The 21,578-nt window shown below is 48.9% G+C and overlaps 1 long non-coding RNA gene across 1 annotated transcript; it reads right to left on the bottom strand.

Annotated features, from left to right (window-relative positions):
• Positions 1 to 83: 83 nt before the first annotated feature.
• On the bottom strand, positions 84 to 16,721 carry LOC144130167 (uncharacterized). Its single transcript, XR_013313986.1, has 3 exons — positions 16,610 to 16,721; positions 9,002 to 9,172; positions 84 to 213 (listed from the first exon to the last, which is right to left on the bottom strand). It is a non-coding gene; the product is annotated as an uncharacterized LOC144130167 (long non-coding RNA).
• Between the last annotated feature and the right edge of the window lie 4,857 nt (positions 16,722 to 21,578).

The following is a 21,578-nucleotide window of genomic DNA, read 5'->3' as shown; positions in this document are numbered from 1 at the left end:
TCTTTATAACGTTTGTATTTTTCTAGCTTGCACGTTTTATTTCTCTTTGAAATTAAGAACAACAGCAGAAATGTCGCGGCGCATTGTGACTGCCTTGCCATTGTCGCCCGCAAGTGCAAAACACGGCGGGAGAAAAGGGACCAACGCGGGACGATCCTGGGGCATTCCGTCAGGAAGAAAAGTTTACCCAAAGCATTCGACGGTTGGTGCACCCTGCATGGAGACAAATGAAATTTTGCACAATATGGCTGTTTTTCTGGGTAATTAAACGTTGATACATTTTCACAGGCTCCAAGAAATAATATTTTAAGGCGTGTATGGCTAGCTTGCCAATGTTCCTAACGCTCTTTTCTGTTTTATAATTTCTCAGTACGTGCCCAAACTTTTCCTGTCACGCATGTACTGCAATTTCTTGAAGGCATCGGATGCCCTCTAGCAGACAAGCTTCGTGCAGAAGGAGGCACCACCGCAGAATCGACTTCCGCACATGCTGCATAGTGCGCTGATCAGCCTCTAGAGCTTTTTCACTGGGGAAGGGGCTGAGGAAGTTTCACAGTTACACTGTCAAAGCTTGCGCTTACAGAAAATTAGTTCTGGAAGCAGTTTGTCTCCCACAAAAATTTCTGCATCGTTATTAGAAATCTTCGTTACCTCAGTTCAACATTTTAGTTATCCAAAAGAAAAGAGCAGCCAAAGGCATAACTATGGCCAGCGACTTCCGGTGCGGTGGCACGGGATGCCATGTACCCCCCCCCCCCCCAACACCACCACGCAGCACCGTTCACCATATACCCCGGTGCTACACTCTATCTAAACCCCCCTCCCGTTTCTCCCCCTTTTACACGCAGCGCTGCACGTGGTGCGCTCCGTGTCCCTGTGGTGACTACTCTGAGAGCAACCATCATGTTGAGAGAGACGCAATAATCTTGTGTAATAGTCCACCTTCTCCATACCTCAACCCACTTATGTGCTGAGACACGGAAAAAGACTTGTACGCATCACTGCGACGTAATTACATTGATGCTTTGTCGGCTCGGACATTACATAACAGAAGCCAATGGAGCAAATAGAGATCCCCAAGAATTACTGCAGCAAAGTTAAGTCACCTTTATTGTTAGTGGTAGATGAAGAGGGAGGAAGACTGTATTCGACACAGCAGAAAACAAAGTGAACTAGGGAGGCTCCATCTAACTCGTGCACTTTAATTTATGCTGTATTCATAGTTTTATTCGTAACAGAAAATTATTTTCCCATGTAGACCTCTATGAAAGTAAACTAAAGATGGCGTTGTAAAACCATTAAAGTTATCTATTCCAAATAACTGTTTATAATATATGAAATTGAGAAATCACATAAATGTTTTGGAAGAAGAATAAAAACAACTGATTAACCGAACAGGTAGAAAGCATCTTTGGATAACGTTTAATTGCAATGAGGAACACCGTAAGTTTAGCCACCGCTGATAGTGTCATGTATGTACTTGCTTGCTCAGGCACACAGGATTCTCACATGCTGCTAGGCACAGCTCTATGTTCGAGTGAAACATATAGTAAAAGACACTCCATTCAGAGGGTCGGCAGTGCAGTACGGGATCGCAAAGGAGCCAACAGATTGTGTGGCACTTAAGCGTCAACACAATGTAAAGGTTAACCAATTCGGCCTTGTTCTGTGGCCTGAAGAGCCATGGCTCCATGTAGTACTGATGGAATATTCAGGTAAGTGGCCTAATGAAGACATTGCCTCCTTATGGAACAAAATGTTAAACTTCCAGGAATAATGATGGCGAAGTAATTCTCCTAGAAATAAAGTGTCCATTCAGTCGACGCCAACAAAAAGGGACAGCCAAGTCCTTGCTTAAGTATTTAGTTGGAAAACAAGAGCTGCAGCTAAAAAAGCCATCAGTATTACTCATAAATTCAAGTGTGCCCGCACGTCTTGGGCCTTCATATGGGCCACTTTGTTAATAATGATGCAGAGTCAGTGACATTTCCTGTCTCGGTAGCGGTGCCAAAACTCGGAAGGTTTCATTTTGAAAATTACGAATGTGGGACAGTGACAAGGTGCGTATATAAGCAGGAAAGTGTAAAGATGCACTAAATTGTCTTACAAGCAATATTTGTTTGACCAATGCACTCCCAATCCTCAACGGCACAATAAAGCTTGAATTGCAGCTATTATTTTACGTCTTTTATTAATGTGATAATATAGAACTCTTCGTATTTATAATGACTGCTAGCACATGAAAGACTTCATCTTCATATTGTCACGTAGTGGTGACGGCAGTCGAAGCAGCGATGAAGACGGACGAAAGGGTCTTCTAAAAGAACTGTTTATTGGGCTGACTTGCACCCAAAATGGACTGAATCACTCGGCGGCGGCGAAGCGACAAGCGTGCTCGGCGGCCGTCGAACAGAATGCCCGCCGCTGTCGGCCGTGCTCAATTTAAAGCTGATAGCGAACATTCGAGATAAAGGGCGCAAAGTTACTAGAACATTCCGGAACAACGTAGAATCAGCTTTGCCTGGCTGCGATCAATCGAGATAAATCTAGTCGCGTGTTGCGTCGCAAACAAAGCGATAAGGTGGTGTCGCGGCAGATTTGAAAAACGAACAAACACTGCAAATATTGGCGGCAATACTCCCCTCTCAAAGAAGCATCGACCCGATGCATTAAAACAAATAATGCGACTAGTAAGGGAAAAAAACAGATCTTGCGAAAATAGAGCATGGAAATGCAGCGGCCTTTAGCGCGCATAATACGGCTTCAGACGGACTACATGGACAACTTCTGGTCGTACGCGGCGTCGCTGGGATGCAGTCATTGCGTCAGGGATGACTTCGAAATCCAGTTCACCCAGCCGACGAAGAACCTTGTACGGGCCGAAATAGCGGCGCAAAAGCTTTTCACTCAATCCACGGCGGCGAATGGGCGTCCACACCCAGACTTGGTCTCCTGGCTTGTATTCCGTGTTGCGTCTTCGTAGGTTGTAGCGTCTGGCGTCGGACCGCTGCTGATCTTTGATCCGTAATCGGGCAAGCCTTCGAGCTTCTTCTGCGCGTTGAAGGTAGGCGGCAACGTCGACGTTCTCTTCTTCTGTAACGTTGGGCAGCATGGCGTCTAGCGTGGTCGTGGCATCCCTGCCATGGACGAGCCTAAAAGGCGTCATCTGGGTGGTCTCCTGCACTGCGGTGTTGTAGGCGAAGACGACGTAAGGCAGGATGACATCCAAGGTTTTATGTTCGGCATCGACATACATAGCGAGCATATCGGCGATGGTTTTGTTCAGGCGCTCGGTCAGTCCGTTGGTCTGCGGATGGTATGCAGTTGTCCTCCGGTGGCTGGTTTGGCTGTAGCGCAGGATGGCTTGCGTGAGTTCCGCCGTAAATGCTGTTCCTCTGTCCGTGATGAGCACATCGGGGGCGCCGTGTCGAAGAAGAATGCACTCCACGAAAAATTTGGCCACTTCTGCTGCTGTTCCGTTCGGTAGGGCTTTCGCCTCGGCGTAGCGGGTCAGGTAGTCGGTCGCTATGATGATCCACTTATTTCCAGATGTTGACGTTGGAAAAGGGCCAAACAAGTCCATGCCAATCTGCTGAAAGGGTCTTGAGGGAGGTTCAATGGGGTTCAGAAATCCTGCTGGTCGTGTGGGAGGAGTCTTTCGCCGCTGACAATCTCGGCATGTTTTCACATAGTGTGCGACATCGGCAGACAGTCGGGGCCAGTAATACTTGTCTTGAATGCGGCGGAGGGTGCGAGTAAACCCGAGATGTCCAGCTGTCGGCTCGTCGTGTGAAGCCTGTAGAACTTCTTCGCGGAGACAAGTAGGTACAACAAGGAGGTAGGCTGTTTTGTTCGCTGTAAAGTTCTTCTTCACAAGGACCTCATTCTGCACACAGAAAGAAGACAGTCCTCGCTTGAATGAAGCGGGGGGTGAAGAAACCTTGCCTTCCAGGTACTCAATGAGGCCTTTTAGGTTGGGGTCCGAGCGTTGCTGCTGAGCAAAAGAGCTTGCGCTGATGGGTCCCAGGAAGGCGTCCTCATCGTCGTCCAGCGGCGGTGCATCTACAGGGGCTCGTGAGAGGCAATCGGCGTCAGTGTGCTTGCGTCCGGACTTGTAAACGACGGTGACGTCAAACTCCTGGAGACGCATACTCCATCGAGCGAGTCGGCCAGAGGGATCCTTCAAATTGGCAAGCCAGCAGAGCGCGTGGTGGTCGCTGACCACCTTGAACGGCCGTCCGTAGAGGTAGGGGCGGAATTTCGACGTAGCCCAGATGATGGCAAGGCACTCCTTCTCAGTGGTCGAATAGTTAGCCTCGGCCTTGGAAAGGGAACGGCTAGCGTATGCGATGACCTTCTCCTGCCCGTCACTTTTTTGAACGAGAACGGCGCCTAGTCCCACGCTGCTTGCGTCGGTATGAACTTCAGTATCGGCGTTTTCATCAAAATGCGCAAGGATCGGTGGGGACTGTAAACGACGCTGAAGTTCCTTGAAGGCTTCTGCTTGCGGCGCTTCCCATTTAAACGGCACGTCTGCCTTCGTCAGTTGGGTCAGGGGCTCGGCGATGCGCGAAAAGTTTTTCACAAATCGTCGGTAATATGCGCATAGTCCGAGAAATCTGCGCACTGCTTTCTTATCGGCCGGCGGTTGAAATTGTTCAATAGCAGCTGTTTTCTGCGGGTCTGCGCGTACTCCTTCCTTCCTAACGATGTGGCCTAGAAACAGCAGCTCTTTGTAGGCAAAGTGGCATTTCTCTGCTTTCAAGGTTAGGCCAGATGACTTGATTGCGTCTAGTACTGTTCGAAGTCTTTTGAGGTGCTCTTCAAAGTTCGAGGCGAAGACAACGACGTCATCTAAATATACCAGACAAATCTGCCACTTCAGGCCTGCCAGCACTGTATCCATTACTCGCTGAAACGTCGCTGGTGCGGAACAGAGACCAAATGGCATCACCTTGAACTCAAACAGCCCATCCGGAGTTATGAATGCTGTCTTCTCGCGATCTCTTTCGTCGACCTCAATTTGCCAGTAGCCGCTCTTGAGGTCCATCGATGAGAAATATTTGGCGTTGCAGAGGCGGTACAGTGTGTCGTCGATGCGGGGGAGGGTTTAGACGTCCTTCTTTGTTATCTTGTTCAAGCGGCGGTAATCCACGCAGAATCGAAGTGCGCCGTCTTTCTTTCTCACTAGAACAACCGGTGCCGCCCATGGGCTGTTTGAAGGCTGGATGACGTCGTCGCGAAGCATTTCTTCGACTTGGTCCCGGATGGCTTGTCGTTCTCGCGGAGACACACGGTAGGGGCTTTGACGGAGAGGTCGGACGTGTTGATCCGTTATAATGCGATGCTTGGCAATTGGCGTCTGTCGCACCTTCGGCGATGTCGAAAAGCACTCACTGTAGTTTTGAAGTAGATTGCGGATCTGGTCTTGTCTGTTCCGGTGCAGGGCTGGGTTGATGTCGAAAGTGGGCGAGTTCTCTTGGTCAGGCGGATCTTCTGCGGAGGGGTCGGAGAGGGCGAAGGAATCTCGTACGTCAGATATTTCGTCGTAGAAAACAATCGTCGTTCCTCTGTTAATATGCCGGTATTCTTCGCTGAAGTTAGTCAGCAGTACTTCGGCCTGGCCATTGCGGAAATGTGCGATGCCTCTTGCGATGCTGATTCCTCGGTCTAGTAGCAACTGCATGTTCCCCTCGATGATGGCTTCAGTGCTTATGGCTTTCGTGGCGCCTACGGTCACAATAACGCTTGAACGAGGTGGGACGCTCACTTCTTCCTCCAGGACACTTAGGGCAACGTGATTTCCCGAGTTTTCATCGAAGCGATGGCTTCGTCCTTCGAAAGCGTGATCAGCTTGGATCGCAGAACGATGATCGCCTGATGCTCATTAAGGAAATACATACCCAAGATCACTTCGCGGGAGCATGGCGGTAGCACAACAAAGGTCGCAGGATAGGTATGTCCTTTGACAGTCACTCGCGCTGTGCATCGTCCTGATGGCGTAATGAGGTGGCCCCCAGCGGTGCGAATTTGTGGGCCGTCCCAAGCCGTTGTGACTTTTCTGAGCTGCGCAGCGAATGTTCCATTCATCACCGAGTAATCGGCTCCTGTGTCGACTAGAGCGGTAACTTTCCGGCCGTCGATAGTCACTTCTAGGTCGGAGGTCCTGGCTCTTGCATTGCATGTCGCTCTCGGCGTCGGGGCACGGCTTCATCGCGTATGCGAGTCACGGGTTGGGCGTGTGGTCGAAGCTCCTCTGGGTGGCGGCGTCGATTTCAAGGTAGCTTGCGTCGTGGTCGAGGTTCTCATTGTGTGCGGCGTCGGTGCAGCGAGTATCGGTTCTTCATGCGGCGTCGCGGGTGCAGCGTCTTCATGGGGCGTGGTCGGTGGAGGATCTTCGCCGTTTAGCTCGTGAGCAACCTCACCTCCAGAGGTTGCTGCCTTTAGTTTCCCCTACGGGGGCTGGGCGACCTTCCTCGTACCGCGGCTGCGTAGCTGCGGCGTGGCGACGCAAAGCGCGAGGTTGACGGCGATGGCGAGCGCGAAAAGCGGTTCGGCGTGTACTCTTCTCGACGCAGGTACTCGTCGATTTCGTGCGGACGTTGTCCGAAGCGTGGTCGTGGGGCGTTAACGGCAAATCCTTGAAGACCGATACGTCGGTACGGGCAGTGACGAAGAATATGGCCGGCCTCACCGCAATGGAAGCACAACGGCCTGTTGTCGGAAGTCCTCCAGGCGTCGCATTTCCTGGGGCTTGAGCGTCGGTCATAGGCTGGGCGGGGGGGGGGGGGGGGCTGGGAGGCGGCGTTGTGGAACGATTGGCTCATATCGGGGAGGACGTGGGGGTTGTCGCTGGGGCTGAGCAGTACTTACTGCAGCGGCGTAGTTCATGGCCTGGGGTTCTGTGGCCGTCGGGGTGCCAAGTGCCTGTTGCACTTCTTCCCGTACCACATCCATCAGGGTCGCTGCTTGTGGCTGTGGGGAAGATGGCAGTAATCGGCGTAGCTCCTCTCGTAAGATTTCGCGGATAACTTCGTGCAAGCTGTCGCTGGTGGTGGCCGGCGTGTCCGAACGGATTGCACAGGCAGAGGAAGGGCGATTGTACTGCCGAGCTCGAACGTCGAGGGTATTCTCAATCGTGCAGGCTTCTTGCATAAACTCCTCGACTGTTTTTGGCGGCTGGCGGACGAGGCTTGCAAAGAGTTGTTCTTTTACGCCGCGCATTAAAAACTGAACTTTCTTTTCCTCGGTCATCCCGGGATCGGCGCGGCGAAATAGGCGCTTCATCTCCTCGACGTAACTGCGGACGGGCTCATTCGGAACCTGGATCCTGGACTCGAGGAGTCGTTCGGCTCTTTCTTTCCTCACGACACTGGTGAATACCTTCAATAGTTCTCTCTTGAATAGCTCCCATGTCGTAAGGGACGACTCGTAGTTTTCGTACCAGGTGTGTGCGGAGCCATCCAATGAGAAAAAAACGTGTCCAATCTTTGCCGCATCATCCCACTTGTTGAATGACGCCACGCGCTCAAATTGGTCCAACCATTCTTCAGGGTCTTCACCTAGGGATCCATTGAAAGTTGGCGGCACCGGCGGCTGCTGCAGTATGATCGGTGTCGACATCTTTGGCGAGGTTGCAGTGCTGGTAGCAGCGTCTTTTCGCTGTCTGGTGCGGTCCGGCAGTTTCCCGAACTCAGGCTCCTCTCCCTGGAGACGTCGGCTGGCTCGCTGAGCTGCTTGTTCGTCCTCGGGTGTGAAGCGCTTAGGGCTGGGTTCACGACTTGAAGGGGGCGTCCGGAACATGGAAGTTACCCAGCACCTCCACCAGATGTCACGTAGTGGTGACGGCAGTCGAAGCAGCGATGAAGACGGACGAAAGGGTGTTCTAAAAGAACTGTTTATTGGGCTGACTTGCACCCAAAATGGACTGAATCACTCGGCGGCGGCGAAGCGACAAGCGTGCTCGGCGGTCGTGGAACAGAATGCCCGCCGCTGTCGGCCGTGCTCAATTTAAAGCTGATAGCGAACATTCGAGATAAAGGGCGCAAAGTTACTAGAACATTTCGGAACAACGTAGAATCAGCTTTGCCTGGCTGCGATCAATCGAGATAAATCTAGTCGCGTGTTGCGTCGCAAACAAAGCGATAAGATGGTGTCGCGGCAGATTTGAAAAACGAACAAACACTGCAAATATTGGCGGCAATATGATGTCAGCTTCTCTGGGATTTTACGAGCAATGACGGTAAATATTTTCAACCACCGAATAACCCATTTTACATGTATCCTCACAAAAGCGGGTACCTATAGTTCACTTCTGATTCAGTAAACCGGGGACTCGTAGCAAGCAGACATTACTAGGGTAGCATGTTGAGCACCAACACCTGTGAGAATTCTAGGGAGGCCTTGATCTTCCAGGACAATGTGTCCTGATTCAAGTAAATTTTTAACTCAGAATCAATGATTATTGTGGAATTCGTTCTTGGGTCCCTAAAATCCTTTGATAAAATAGTCACAAGATGTTTAGGAGCAATGCCAACAAGATACTTTACCGTGTGGCTTCCTTTATAGTGGGAATACAATAAGTTTTGTTTTTCAACTGCCCGTGACACTTAAGTTTCCAATTTCGTGCCGACTATATCTCTGCAGTTAAGGTACTGTTGCCTGGGCTTGGTGGCAGTGAACTACGGACAGCATACGTGGTGGCCAGTAAAGCAAGGTTTTGGTTGCTGCATGAAAGTTGACAAGCAGTCCTACAAAGATGCGGGCTCAAGTTCTTCTGTGTACATGGAACGGGACCCCAAGGACTGAAAATTGCAATGCATGCTTCAGCTTCATTAAAAACAAAACAAGCTTATCTTGCGTTCACAGTCCACCTTTCTTGGTACAATTGGCAGTAAGTTCAGCAATACGGGAAAGGTTGCGAATGTAACTGCCGTCATATCGTGGAATGGATCCTCATCATTGCAAAAAGCACTATACCCCTCGAAAAAGAGTTGCTTACACACTGGCCTAGTGCTCTTTTCACATAGGCCTGGATGACACGAGCTGCCAAGGAGTGAGGCACACACATCTGTGTGGCTGATGTATGAAGACACATTTCCAGCGCAATGTTCTGATATGAAGGTAAGTTTGTGCTGAAGGAAACACCGCTTTCTTCTGTAATTGTGGATGCCTGAAATGCAAAAATACACATAACACAAGTAACTTCAACGTTCAAATTCAAAATCTTTCCTTCACCCCCCAAAAATGTACATATGTCCACCCGATATGTCCAAGTTCTTCAGGAATCGCCACGGTGTCACAGTCTCCCACCTCTTTAAACCTTGGCGGCTGATTGTTCTCATATTACAGATCTGCAGTCATGTCTGCTGGCTCAGTATCTTCCCCAATGTCAGCAAGCTTTTCTTGTTCCAGTTTGCGCTAACACCTCATCAGCCCTCTGTACAGTCAAGCGTGAAATAATTTGAAAGAAAGTGCACGGAACTCAAGCTTGAAAGGATTTTAAAAAATGTGCGCGAGCTGCAAGCATGCGGCTCTTTAACGCTTTCGTGCTATATTTACGTTTGTGTGTGTGTGTGCGTGCGTGGGCGTGTGTGTGTGTGTGTGTGTGTGTGTGCGTGCGTGTGTGTGTGTGTGTGCATGCGTGCGTGCGTGTGCGTGAGCGTGTGTGTGTGTGTGTGTAAAAACTTTGATCTATTTTGCTTCCTCTTCCTTCATCATCACTCTTCTTAAGCAACACGTAGCTTAGCATTGCCGCACCACTGTCACATATATTAAGGAGCCTAAATTCAATTTTAAAGGAAAAAGGTTTGAAGAAGACGACGCGTATTAACAGAAGAATAAAGAAGAGGAAGACGCATTCGTTGAGATGGAGAGAGATGATTGGTGGCGAAGCATTCGGAGAGGTGGAGAGAGATGATTGGTGGAGAAGAGAAGAAGACGACGCCTACGCTTACGTGGACTAACACCGAGGCTATAAAAGGGCGAGTGAGAGCGAGGCACAAGGGGGAACAGCAGAGAAGCGGAGTCTCAGGCGGGTCAGGGACACTTTGGCTGGAAGAGAGCGACGCCGGGTACTGCTCCGGTGAGCTTGAGTTCTACGGCAACGCATCGTGGACTCCCTGCCGTGCCTGAGCCCATTCCGGGGAGTCAACAGAGGACGCTACCATCTGCTATGGCCAGGGGTATCTCCAGCGCTGTTGCCACCCATCCGGGTGGTGCCCCCAACGCCAACACCGGCATCATCTCCATGGGCGCTTGGACAGGGAGCTTGTACGACGCAGACGCAGCCAGCAACACCGCCAGCGACGCCAGCCCAAGCACGACGAACGCCGCCTCGACGCCGGATACTGGATCCATTCAACGCCGCAGCCACACCGAACCAAACGCGAGCACGAACGCCGAACGCTAGTAGTAGACGCTGATAGCAGTGTGCCGGGTCGTGTGTATTTATAGCCTTTGTGTGTTGTGTTAGTTTTGTTAGTTTCGTGTTATAGTGTGTGTGTGTCACGCAGGGTGTATTAAAGGTGCGTTTGTGTGGTTACACCCGTCGCCTAGTCCATTCTTTCGGTCCGAGTGTTCTCCGGGGACATCCGTGACAAAGATAAGTGGCGAGCAAGCCGGGATTCATTTCCTCTTTTTCTTTGTTGCTTTGTCTCGGATTTTTCCGATCTCTCGACGGCAGAAAGTATGGATTTGGCAAAAACGTTAGAACTGGCGCACAAGCTAGGGTTAAGCAAGGAAGAGGCGATGCGTCTCTATGACGAGGAGGGAAAGAGGAAGAAAGAGGAGGCAAGAAGGCATAGAGAGGAGGCAGATAGGCAGAGAGGAAATGGCGCAAGCACGCGCAGACGCTAGTGAAGCAGAAGAGCGAGAAGAGAAAAGAGCTCGCGAGGCAGAAAGAAGAGCTCGCGAGGCAGAATAACAGGAGAAAAGAAGGATAGAACGGGAGAAGGAGTTCTTTTTTTTTTGTGGAAACAGGCGTATGTCGAGAGAAGATATGAGGAGATCACGGACAATGATCAGCATTCCTTAGCGCGTACAGAATCTCCTAGACTGGCCACAGTTTGCCCAAGGAAGCTGATGGCTCCTTTTGATGACAAGAGAAATGATTTGGATGCATATCTGCAATTATTCGAGCGGATAGCTTTGGGGCAAGGCTGGGAGCGCAGTGAATGGGCCACGGCATTAAGCACGTGTTTACTCGGAGGGGCGCTGAATGTGTTTGGAAGGATGCCTGCTGCCGATTCCATTGACTACGAGAAAGTCAAAAAGGCACTCCTCCAAAGATGCAGGCTTACGGCAGAGGGTTTTCGTGAGAGATTTCGCACCACGAGACCTGAGGATTCGGAAAACGCTAAGCAGTTTTACAGCAGGCTATCCAACTATTTTGATAGTTGGCTTGATATGTCAAACACAGAAAAGAATTTTGAAGCTGTGCGTGACAAGCTGGTCACAGAGCAATTTTTAGCGCGTTGCAGCTCAAAGCTGGCGCTATTCCTGAAAGAAAGTTGTGTTTGCTGGAAGAGTTCGCCGACACTGCACACCAATTCCTCGAGGCTCAAGGGTCAAGAAATTTGAGTAAGGCAAAGGAGGAAACCTAAAAGACCTTAGAGACAGATGCGGCAAAACCAAGATCACATGGCGGTGCATCCAAGGCGCCAGTAAGGTGTTTTCTCTGCGGCAAGGTGGAAAACCGTGCAGCTGACTGTCGGACTAGTAGTGCTGCCCAAAAAACACAGGTTGTGTGTCAAGGTTGTAAGAGGAGGGGTCATACTCTGGATGAGTGCCGATAAAGAACGCAGGATCAAGCTGCATGCGTTGTCAACTCTAGGGTAGAACTTGTCACGCCATCCGAAGTTCCACAGCTGAAAGTAGTGCAAACGCCGCTGGAAAATGAGGCAGTGAGTAGAACACCCAAGTAGAAAGCAGCAATGCCGGTGGTGGTTGGGCAAATAGGAGACCGTCCTATGTTGGTGCTTAGAGACAGCGGAGCTAATAAAGTCTTGGTTCGTAGAAGCCTGGTGAAGGACGAGGATCTTACAGGGGAAGCGTCGGTCGTCACTCTGGTAGACAGCACAGTAAGGTGCCTTCCTGAAACCAGGATTCTAGTGTCCACGCCATATTATACTGGGCAGATAGTGGCAAAATGCGTAGACCAACCCATCTAAGATCTCATCTTAGGAAACATTACGGGTGCAAGAGGTGTCGAAGACCCCGATCCCGAGTGGAGGATTCTCGACGTTGAAGAACAACCAAAGGAGGAAAGGCCCGCGACAGCTCAGACGGGTGCAGTCAGCTTCTCGTCGGCAGTGGAGAGAAGAGCTCAAGCGACAGCCCGAGCAACGCAGCGTCCGCTCTCCACTCCTGTTACGATGTTCCTGAGCGTAACACCGGGCGAAATTGCAATTAGGCCAAAAGAAGACCCGAGCCTGAAGACCTGCTTCCAAAGAGTCAGGGAAAAGGTGAAAAGAAAAAAGAGTCAGACGTCATTCGAGTATCAATTGTTAAATGGTCTTTTGCACAGGGCATGCATATTTAGTTCAGGTGGTCGAAATTATTCCGGAGCCCTCCACTACGGCACCTATTCTTCCTTTCTTTCACTCCCTTCTTTATCCCTTCCCTTACGGCGCGGTTCAGGTGTCCAAAGATATATGAGACAGATACTGCGTCATTTCCTTTCCCAAAAACCAATTATTATTATTATTTTTATCAGGAAGGCGGGTCCAACAGCTGGTGTTACCAAGAGTTATGCGAGAGACCGTGCTACGCTTAGGACATGACGCCATTATGGCCGGACACCAGGGTGTTCAAAAAACGGTGTCTAGGATCACCGAGGAGTTCTTTTGGCCAGGTGTTCAGAGTGACGTTAAGCGCTTTGTTCGCTCATGTGATGTGTGCCAGCGCACAGTTCCGAAGGGAAGAGTTGGTCCTGTACCTCTGGGCAAGATGCCAGCCATCTACCTACCCTTTCAGCGAGTGGCGATTGACATTGTGGGGCCAATCTGTCTAGTATCCGCCAAAGGCAATAGATATGTGCTTACTCTGGTTGACGTGGCCACTCGTTGTCCTGACGCTATTCCACTGATAACTATTGACAGTATCCAAGCGGCGGAGGGTCTCGTGGAAATGTTTCGCGTTATGGGATCCCGAGGGAAGTTTTGAGTGACTGGGGATCGAATTTCACATCGGAGCTCATGAAAGAGGTACACCGCCTTTTGTCAGTAAGGCAATTACTGACAACGCCTTACTATCTCATGTGCATTGGGTTTGTAGAGCTGTTCAATGGCACCCTCAAAAATATGATCAAGAAAATGTGCCAGGAGATACCTACTGATTGGGATAGATATCACCCAGCTCTTTTGTTCGCTTGCCGCGAAGTACCACAAACGAGTCTTGGTTTCTCGCCCTTTGAGATGTTGTATGGTAGATCCGTTAGAGGTCCACTTACAATACTCAAGGAGCTGTGGGCTAATAAGGAGATTGCATCAGATCTCAAGATAACTTACACATACGTTCTAGAGTTGCGGGACAAGATGAAAGAAACATGCAGGCTTGCACATCAAGGCCTGGAAAGGGCGCGCAAGCGCTACAATGGCTACTATGACAAGAGAACCACTCTCAGGAATTTGAATCCGGGGTACAAGGTTCTCATCCTGCTACCCACGGATCATAATAAGTTACTGATGCAGTGGAAGGGCCCTTACCTTGTGACACAGAAGAAAAACGACATGGATTATCAGTTATTGATAAATAACACCAAGAAGGTTTTCCATGCAAACATGCTGAAAAAGTACGAAGAAAGAGTTCCCATATAGTGCGCCCCCAAGGTAGTATGCTCGCTTGTAGCCGAGGAGACAGATGATGTTGTCCAGATGCCCACATGCAGTGGTAAGAAAACGGTAGGTTGGAATAAGGTGCTAATAAAATCCAATTTGAATGAAGCCTGAAGCTCACAGATAAAGGCCCGACTCCAAAGCAAAGAGGATATTTTCAGATGTTCCGGGCAAAACGGATGTCATATGTTGCAGACTAGATCTCTACAGATAGACCAATCAGCGTGAAGCAATACCCACTACCTTTAGCAGTTCAATAATCAATAGAAAAGGAGGTGCGGTATATGTTGAAGCTTGGTGTGATTGAGAGGTCGTGGTCAGCAAACAATGCGCCTCTCGTGTTTCTCAAAACTGTGTGTCGACTTTCGTCGGCTAAACGACATCATAGTACCCGATGCAGAACCCATACCAAGAGCGGACGTGGTGTCCGCTAAGGTGGCTCACAAAAGTTTTTTTTCTAAATTTGACTTAACTAAAGGACATTGGCGAATACCAATGGAAAATTCTTCTAAAGAGAAGACTGCCTTTTCGTGCTCGGCGGGTTTATTTCAGTTTAAATTCATGCCTTTTGGTTTGAGGACAGCATCTGCAATATTGACGGAACTGATGAGGAAGGTTTTGGATGGGCTCCAAAATGTAGAACACTATATTGATGACATCCTGGTGGCAACAGATACGTGGGAAGAGCATATGAGTACGCTGGAAAAGCTATTTGATAGAATTCAGCAAGCCAGGTTGACCATAAAACCGGCAAAATGTGAGGCGGGCTTTGAAGCCATTTCTTTTCGCGGACACAAGCTGGGGATGGGCCGTATCGCGACGAAAGACGACATCTTGGACAAAACACAGCAGGCCGAGACACCGATGAATGACCAAGAAAGAGGTACAGTCGTTCCTGGGCTTAAAGGGATACTACAAGGACTTTATTCCCGATTATGCCCACATAGCCGACCCGCTTGTCGAACTAAGAAGGGGGCAAGCAATAAGCTGAATTGGACTGCTGAACATGAAAATGCATTCGTAATGTTAAAAGGGTATATGGCAATACCGCCCGTTCTGCTTGCTCCGAATCTGGGTAAAGAGTTTGTGCTTCGCACTGATGCGTAAAACCGAGCTTTAGGATCTGTACTCTTGCAAGAAGAGAATCGCGTGCTACATCCGGTATTTTTTGCAAGCAAAAGATTATCGGCTAGTGAACGCAACTACTCAACCGCTGAAAAGGAATGTTTGGCGGTGGTATGGGCGGTAAAGAAATTCCACATATATCTGTATGGGAGACATTTTAGGATTCAGACAGATCATCAGCCGCTTGAATACTTAACCAAGGCCAAAATGAACAATAATAAAGTTATGAGATGTAGTTTGGCCTCGCAAGAATACTAATTTCAGGTGCAATATATTAAAGGCAGAAATAAAGTTGGAGCGGACTTCGTGAGTAGAGCCAACTGAACAGCTATAGATATCTCTGGCATGTATCTTGTTGTTCTTGTGTTAATGTATCTCTGGGGTTTATCTTGTTGTTGTTGGTGTTATGTGATTATACAAGGGAGTGCGTTGTGGACACGAACATGTTTATTAAGGACTCTGTGCGGACAGCAGCAGTGGTGTGTTAACGTTCTGGAAACGCAATTTGGTGTGCTGTTAGTGGTGTGCGTTTGGTGTGTGCTGGACATCTTCGGTGTGGTGTGTGCTGAGTCCAGAATCGCCACAGAAGATAGTCGGCTGGCTCGATGGCTTGAAGGTGAGGATGACGTGAGCAGTTTTGCATGGAAAAACGCTTGAAAGAGGGTGCCCTTGTCACATATATTAAGGAGCCTAAATTAAATTTTAAAGAAAAAAGGTGTGAAAAAGACGATGCGAATTAACCGAAGAATAAAGAAGAGGAAGAAGCATTCGGTGAGGTGGAGAGAGATGATTGGTGGCGAAGACGAGAAGACGACGACAAGGCTTACGTGGACTAACACCGAGGCTATAAAAGGGCGAGTGAGAGCGAGGCACAAGGGGGAACAGCAGAGAAGCAGAGGCTCCGGCGGGTCAGGGACACTTTGGCTGGAAGAGAGCGACGCCGGCTACTGCTCTGGTTAGCTCGCGTTCTACGGCAACGCATCGTGGACTTCCTGCCGTGCCTGAGCCCGTTCCGGGGAGTCAACATAGGAATCTACAAACTGCTACTGCCAGGAGTATCTCCAGCGCTGTGGCCACCCATCCGGGTGGTGCCCCCAACGCCAACAACACCGGCGTCATCTCCACGGGCGCTTGGACCGGGAGCTTGTATGACGCAGCCAGCAACGCCGCCAGCGACGCCAGCAAAAGCACGTAGAACGCCGCCAGGGACGCCAGCTCAAGCACGCCGAACGCCGCCTCGACGCCGGATACTGAATCCATGCAACGCCGCAGCCATACCGAACCAAACGTGAGCGCGAACGCCGAACGCTAGTAGTAGATGCTGATAACAGCGTGCCCGGGTCCTGTGTATTTATAGCCTTTGTGTGTTGTGTTAGTTTTGTTAGTTTCGTGTTCTAGTGTGTGTGTCACGTAGGGTGTAATAAATGTGCGTTTGTGTGGGCACACCCGTTGCCTAGTCCATTCTTTCGGTCCGAGTGTTCTCCGGGGAGATCCGTGACAACCAAATACGATCAACAAAACACGTGTCGTTTTTCGACCAATGAGCAAATATCCAGCAAAAACGCATCCACACTTGCCTTTCGTAGTGATCGTCAAAAGTGGTCCCGGTGCTGCCTTGTAGAAAGCTGGACATATTAAGGGGTACTAACCTAGATCTCCATGCTCATTCGCTTTCACGTTGCCAAAGAAGAGCTTGCTGCATATCCTTGTGTGACGTGCTCGCATCCAGTCAGTTCCATCGTTGCTGTATAGCCATTACATTACTGGCTTTCACTCTGAAAAAGGTAACGAGCAGAGCTACAAGATGCATCTAATGATGTCTTCGAATTGTCGCTGTAGATCGCTCAAGGGCGCCCTGAGAGGCGACCGCACATTCGTCTGGTCGAACCGGCCGCTCTGACTACATTCGCCTGGTTCTTAGCGCTAGCCTCCAGCTCAGAGCGTTTTGACGTGCTCCGAGAAAAAATTCGCAGCGGCTCCGAGATGAGTTCTCGTGATAGGGCCACTTATGCCATTTCGCGAAAGCGGTGCGAGGCCTCGGCGTCTCTTACGCGTAGGCAGAAGCAAGTGTAGGCTTTTGACGTAGCTAACGTACCGTCTAGTTAACGTAGCGTCTAGTTTTGACTAGTTAACGTAGCGTCCTACCTGCGTTGTGTTTTGTGGGTTCCGCGCTGTGTGAGGCAAAAGGGCGAAGAGATACCGGATAACTACGCTAGGAAGGCGGTCTGTGTTGCTGTCACATGACAACAGCAGCTCAGACGAGGATGACAGTGCTGTCCAATATGGGATGTTCGGAAAATGAGCGTGCCGTGCAACGGAGAGCCGGGATACCGATAGAACCAGACTACATGGAGACCGCGATGCAGACTGTATGTGACGACGTGCTGCTACTGTTGACACCAGCAACCTCCAGCAGCGGTGCCCCGTCGTGCTTCTGGAAGTTAATTACGCCCTCCATCTGCTTCCTGCGCTTCCGCTCTAAAAACTCGCTTACCATTCGGCTTGACTTCTCTCGCTACGCTGTCAGAGCGAGAGCGGCTCCCGCTCTGCCGAATCCAAACCGGATAATGGGAGCGACCAGTTGAGGACACCATTGCTTTTGTCGTTGGACAAGCGCGATCCAGCGATCACGTCTGCGCAGCTCGTATGGCCTGATTGGAAATCTGTGATATCGGGGCCCAGGTGAATTACTATATGTGCTGCTCCAGCCAACCAAGAAACAATTCCTTTTTGACAACGACATTCTTCACTAACCGAGTAAACAGGACTCGCCGTAGCGCGCGGATTACATGCGCTGCTGGCTAACCCGGCGTATCCTTCAACGGGTGCGATGCTGGCCACGAGAGGCGCCTCCGGAGATACGTTCGCCCGCTGCCTTTAGTTGGTGAAAGCTTCAGCACTCTGATGTGCGCGAACGCCCACACGCTGCTCGGCGCGAAGTTTGCGCACGCCCGGGCGGCCGAAGATGTCGGAGAACATATTCTCGAAGGCGGATCAGGTGGTGAAGTCTGATTTGTGGTTCTTGTTGCGGATGTTGGCTGCCCCCCTGAGCAACTTTATTCCTTTCTATCCACCACAACCATTGTATCTCCTTGTCTGTAGAAATAACCTAAAACTCAAGCATTCGCGAGCTTCATGCCGCCGTCGTACGGGTTATGAGCGCTCACTCGGTCGTGGGAGGGCAGCCAGTCCTCCACGCCGTGGTCGTCCTTGACGCTGAAAACGGCAGTGTCGCGTTGGAGGTGCCCAACACGGCAAACAACGGGCAATGTCGAAGAGCTGTTGGGCTGGTTGGCCTTTCAGGTGCGAGACAGCGCAGTGTTTTCCCTTTCTTCTATTGGTCCGTGTTTTTTACTGTTTTTTTAAATATACACTCTCCACTGGCTGACCTCTATGTGGCGCCAGTTTTCCTAATGTGCTTACTAAAGTTGTGACGGAAACGATTTTTCCGAGAGCGTTTCGGGTGGTGTCATACGCTTGTTCGTCGCATGTAGCTGACATGTGTTTGTGAAGTTGCAGGCTAGCTTGCGACAACGACTCAAACCTACGAGATATGCACTATGAATCGTATGCCATTACAGACTTTTCGGCATAAATTGTGATGAAACCGTTCGTCGCACAACGTTCCGGGTGGTGTCGTATATGATATCTCGTTACATTTATCTTCCATGTACTGGTCAAGATGTAGGCTAGCTTATGTTGCGGTTCTAAAAAACAACATTGGTTTGGTTCGGTTTATGGGAGTTTAACGTCACAAAGCGACTCAGGCTATGAGAGACGCCGTAGTGAAGGGCTCCGAGAATTTCGACCACCTGGGGTTCTTAAACGTGCACTTACATTACACAGTACATGGGCCTCTAGAATTTCGCCTCCATCGAAATTCGACCGCCGCAGCCAGGATCTAACCCGCGACTTTCGGGCCAGCAGCCGAGCGCCATAACCACTCAGCCACCGCGGCGGCTGAAAACAACGACATATGCACCTTCAATTGAATGCCTTCCGAGGAGTACATATCGAAACTCTGATGCAACCGGTCGTCATACGTAATTCAGGGTGGTGTCATACGCGCCCGCGAGTGTGTCTGTGTGAATGCACCCATGGACACTAATGCTTTTGTATTCCCACTCGTACGCAGTCTTAAGTGTCTCTGCCGAATTTTTTTTGCTTTTGGCGCCAAGTAGAAGAACGGCATTTATTTGTTCACGCATTTTTATTTCAAATTTTGTGATTCGAGTCAGCATTTGCTTACCCCGCGGCGCCGTCCCGATGTACACGTCACCCGTACATCTCGTCTAGGCGAATTGGCGAATATCGAGAATCAGGCCCGTCGGCTCAGAAACCTAGCAAATATGACCCCCTAGAAAGCTGAGTTTGATATAGACGAAACGAAGAGAATTTTTGTCTGGCATTTCGAAGGCGCATGTAAAGTCAAGCCCATTCCTTGAAAAACATTAATCACGTCAATCATTTTGTCAAACATTCCTTTGATGGCAACCAAAACCAAGGAATCATCTGCATATCTTAAGATGCGCGTAACCATCTCACTAAATCGACTGTTGCCAAACTCACCACTTTGGCTAAGAAAATTTCGCTAATGGATGGCGCAACACAGAAACCAACACACGCTCCGGACTATTCTCTACGAACGTAGAGCTCAGCAGTGGAGCACTCCGAGAAAATTAGTTTACTTCACCACTGGAGCACTCCGAGAGAATTACTTAACTAACATTGTTCACAAACTTTTGCGAAGCGTTCCAGTTGTTTCTTGACAATAATGCTGTAGTGAAGGTGCGCTTGAATTATACTCTCGTTGCAAAAGTTTGCTGCGTTTGGAGCCGTAGGTACAACCATAAACGTACCACTCCACACCCTGGCACCTTCACCCCCCCCCTCCGAATTCAGAAGTGTAGGCATGAAAAGTTGTCGGAATTCCACATTAATGCTAAAAGAATTTAGAAAATTTCTGATTTCGTGTCACTAACTTGCTCGCAATATCCTCCTTTCGTCCACATCACGGGGACATGGCTTCGAGATGAGATATTCCGAATTCTCTCGTCCAGGCTGCGTGGCCGTACGAGCGTATGGACAGTATCGCAAAGGAGGAGGTATCGCTGTTCACTTTCGGTCTGATAGAAAATTTAGTGTTAGAGGCCCAGCAAAAGTTTAATTCATCTGGTTCAAACTTTTTCGTGATATACAGCTCATTGTAGTCGTTATTATTTTTTGTCCACCTGGTTGATCTTTTGCAACTTTTTAAAATCTTTAATTATTACTTTAACACACAAACATTACATCAGCCTATTCTAATCTCGATAAATGACTTCAATGCTCCAGGCGTTAATTACCGTAGCTTTCTTTATCTGGCCGCGAATTTTCCACAGGGAATAAACTGGCAAGCATTTCCTTGTTCTTTGGTCTTAAACTGATAGTAGACTAACCTGAAAGTGATCGCTCTCTGCTTGACATCGTTTTCGCTAGTTAGAATTTTTATCAGGGGGATTTTAATGTGATATTTTGGATAGAATTTCGGACCACACGGTGGTGATCATTTCTTTTTGGCTGTCCTGCTTTTGACCCACTTTAGACCCTCCCTACGCTTCCTGATTTCACTCCTTGTGCTGATGACGTTGCTATCACAAATAGTATGGCTGACGCTTTGGAAACATTTGTTATGCTTAGCCATACGGCTGACAGAAATGAATTAGACAGCTACAATGAAAACATTGTTAGGAACTGGAGACAGCGCTTTGTCTTTCTAAAAAAATCTCAACGTACCTTGAATGACCCGATATTCTGCACGCATAACGCCGTGTTCGACACATCAGGCAAACAAAACGTTTATTCGATCCAGTCAGTGTTGTAAAGAATAACAGGAAGCCTTAGCACCTTAGAATAACCAGTTCGGGTAATGGTGTTTTTAATCTACAAATATGGTAGCTTCTTAAATGCAATCCCCGAAAATTTTGGCGCTCGTTGTTACCAACAAAATCTTCATTTTCATCTGTCATCGTGAGTAATCAAATGACTAATAACGTGGTAAAATAGATAATGCTTTTGCAGCCTAGTTTAAATCATTATTTTCATCTCACACCAAACGTGCTCCAGCCTTCGATTACGGATACTATCATTATTGAACATCGTGTGCGTAACCTAAGATTGAGGTTTATCACAGAAAAATCGACCGGCTCTTCTGGAATACTTAATATTTCTTCTTCGTCATGCATTGTGGACTGCTGGATACATAACTATCGTCTTTCGCTGCCAAAGTAGAATCATCATAGAAGCTGGCCAAGGTAATTCCATTATCAAAATCGTGCGATGAACAGCTCTTACCTAACTACAGACTTATTTTGTTCACATCGTAATATTGTAAATTGTTGGAGTTCAAAATACAGAAACATATAACAGAATTTTCATTTTCAGCAACAAAATTAGCTGAATTTGCACACGAAATTTTCTGAACTCTAAGCTCAGCACCCAGCTTAACGCAATAATTCTAGATTTCCTTCAACATCTCGATATAGCCTTATATTCTAAACCTTTTTGCAAACTTCACATTACTAAGCAAAAGCCTCGCTGGGTTAGCTGGGTTGTTTGCTTTCTATAAGATTGATAACA

This window comes from Amblyomma americanum, chromosome 4 (genome assembly GCF_052857255.1).
Source record: "Amblyomma americanum isolate KBUSLIRL-KWMA chromosome 4, ASM5285725v1, whole genome shotgun sequence".
In the NCBI taxonomy this organism is placed as follows: domain Eukaryota; kingdom Metazoa; phylum Arthropoda; class Arachnida; order Ixodida; family Ixodidae; genus Amblyomma; species Amblyomma americanum.
The sequence above is the reverse complement of the archived record's forward strand: the minus strand, read 5'-3'. Positions and strand labels throughout refer to the sequence as shown.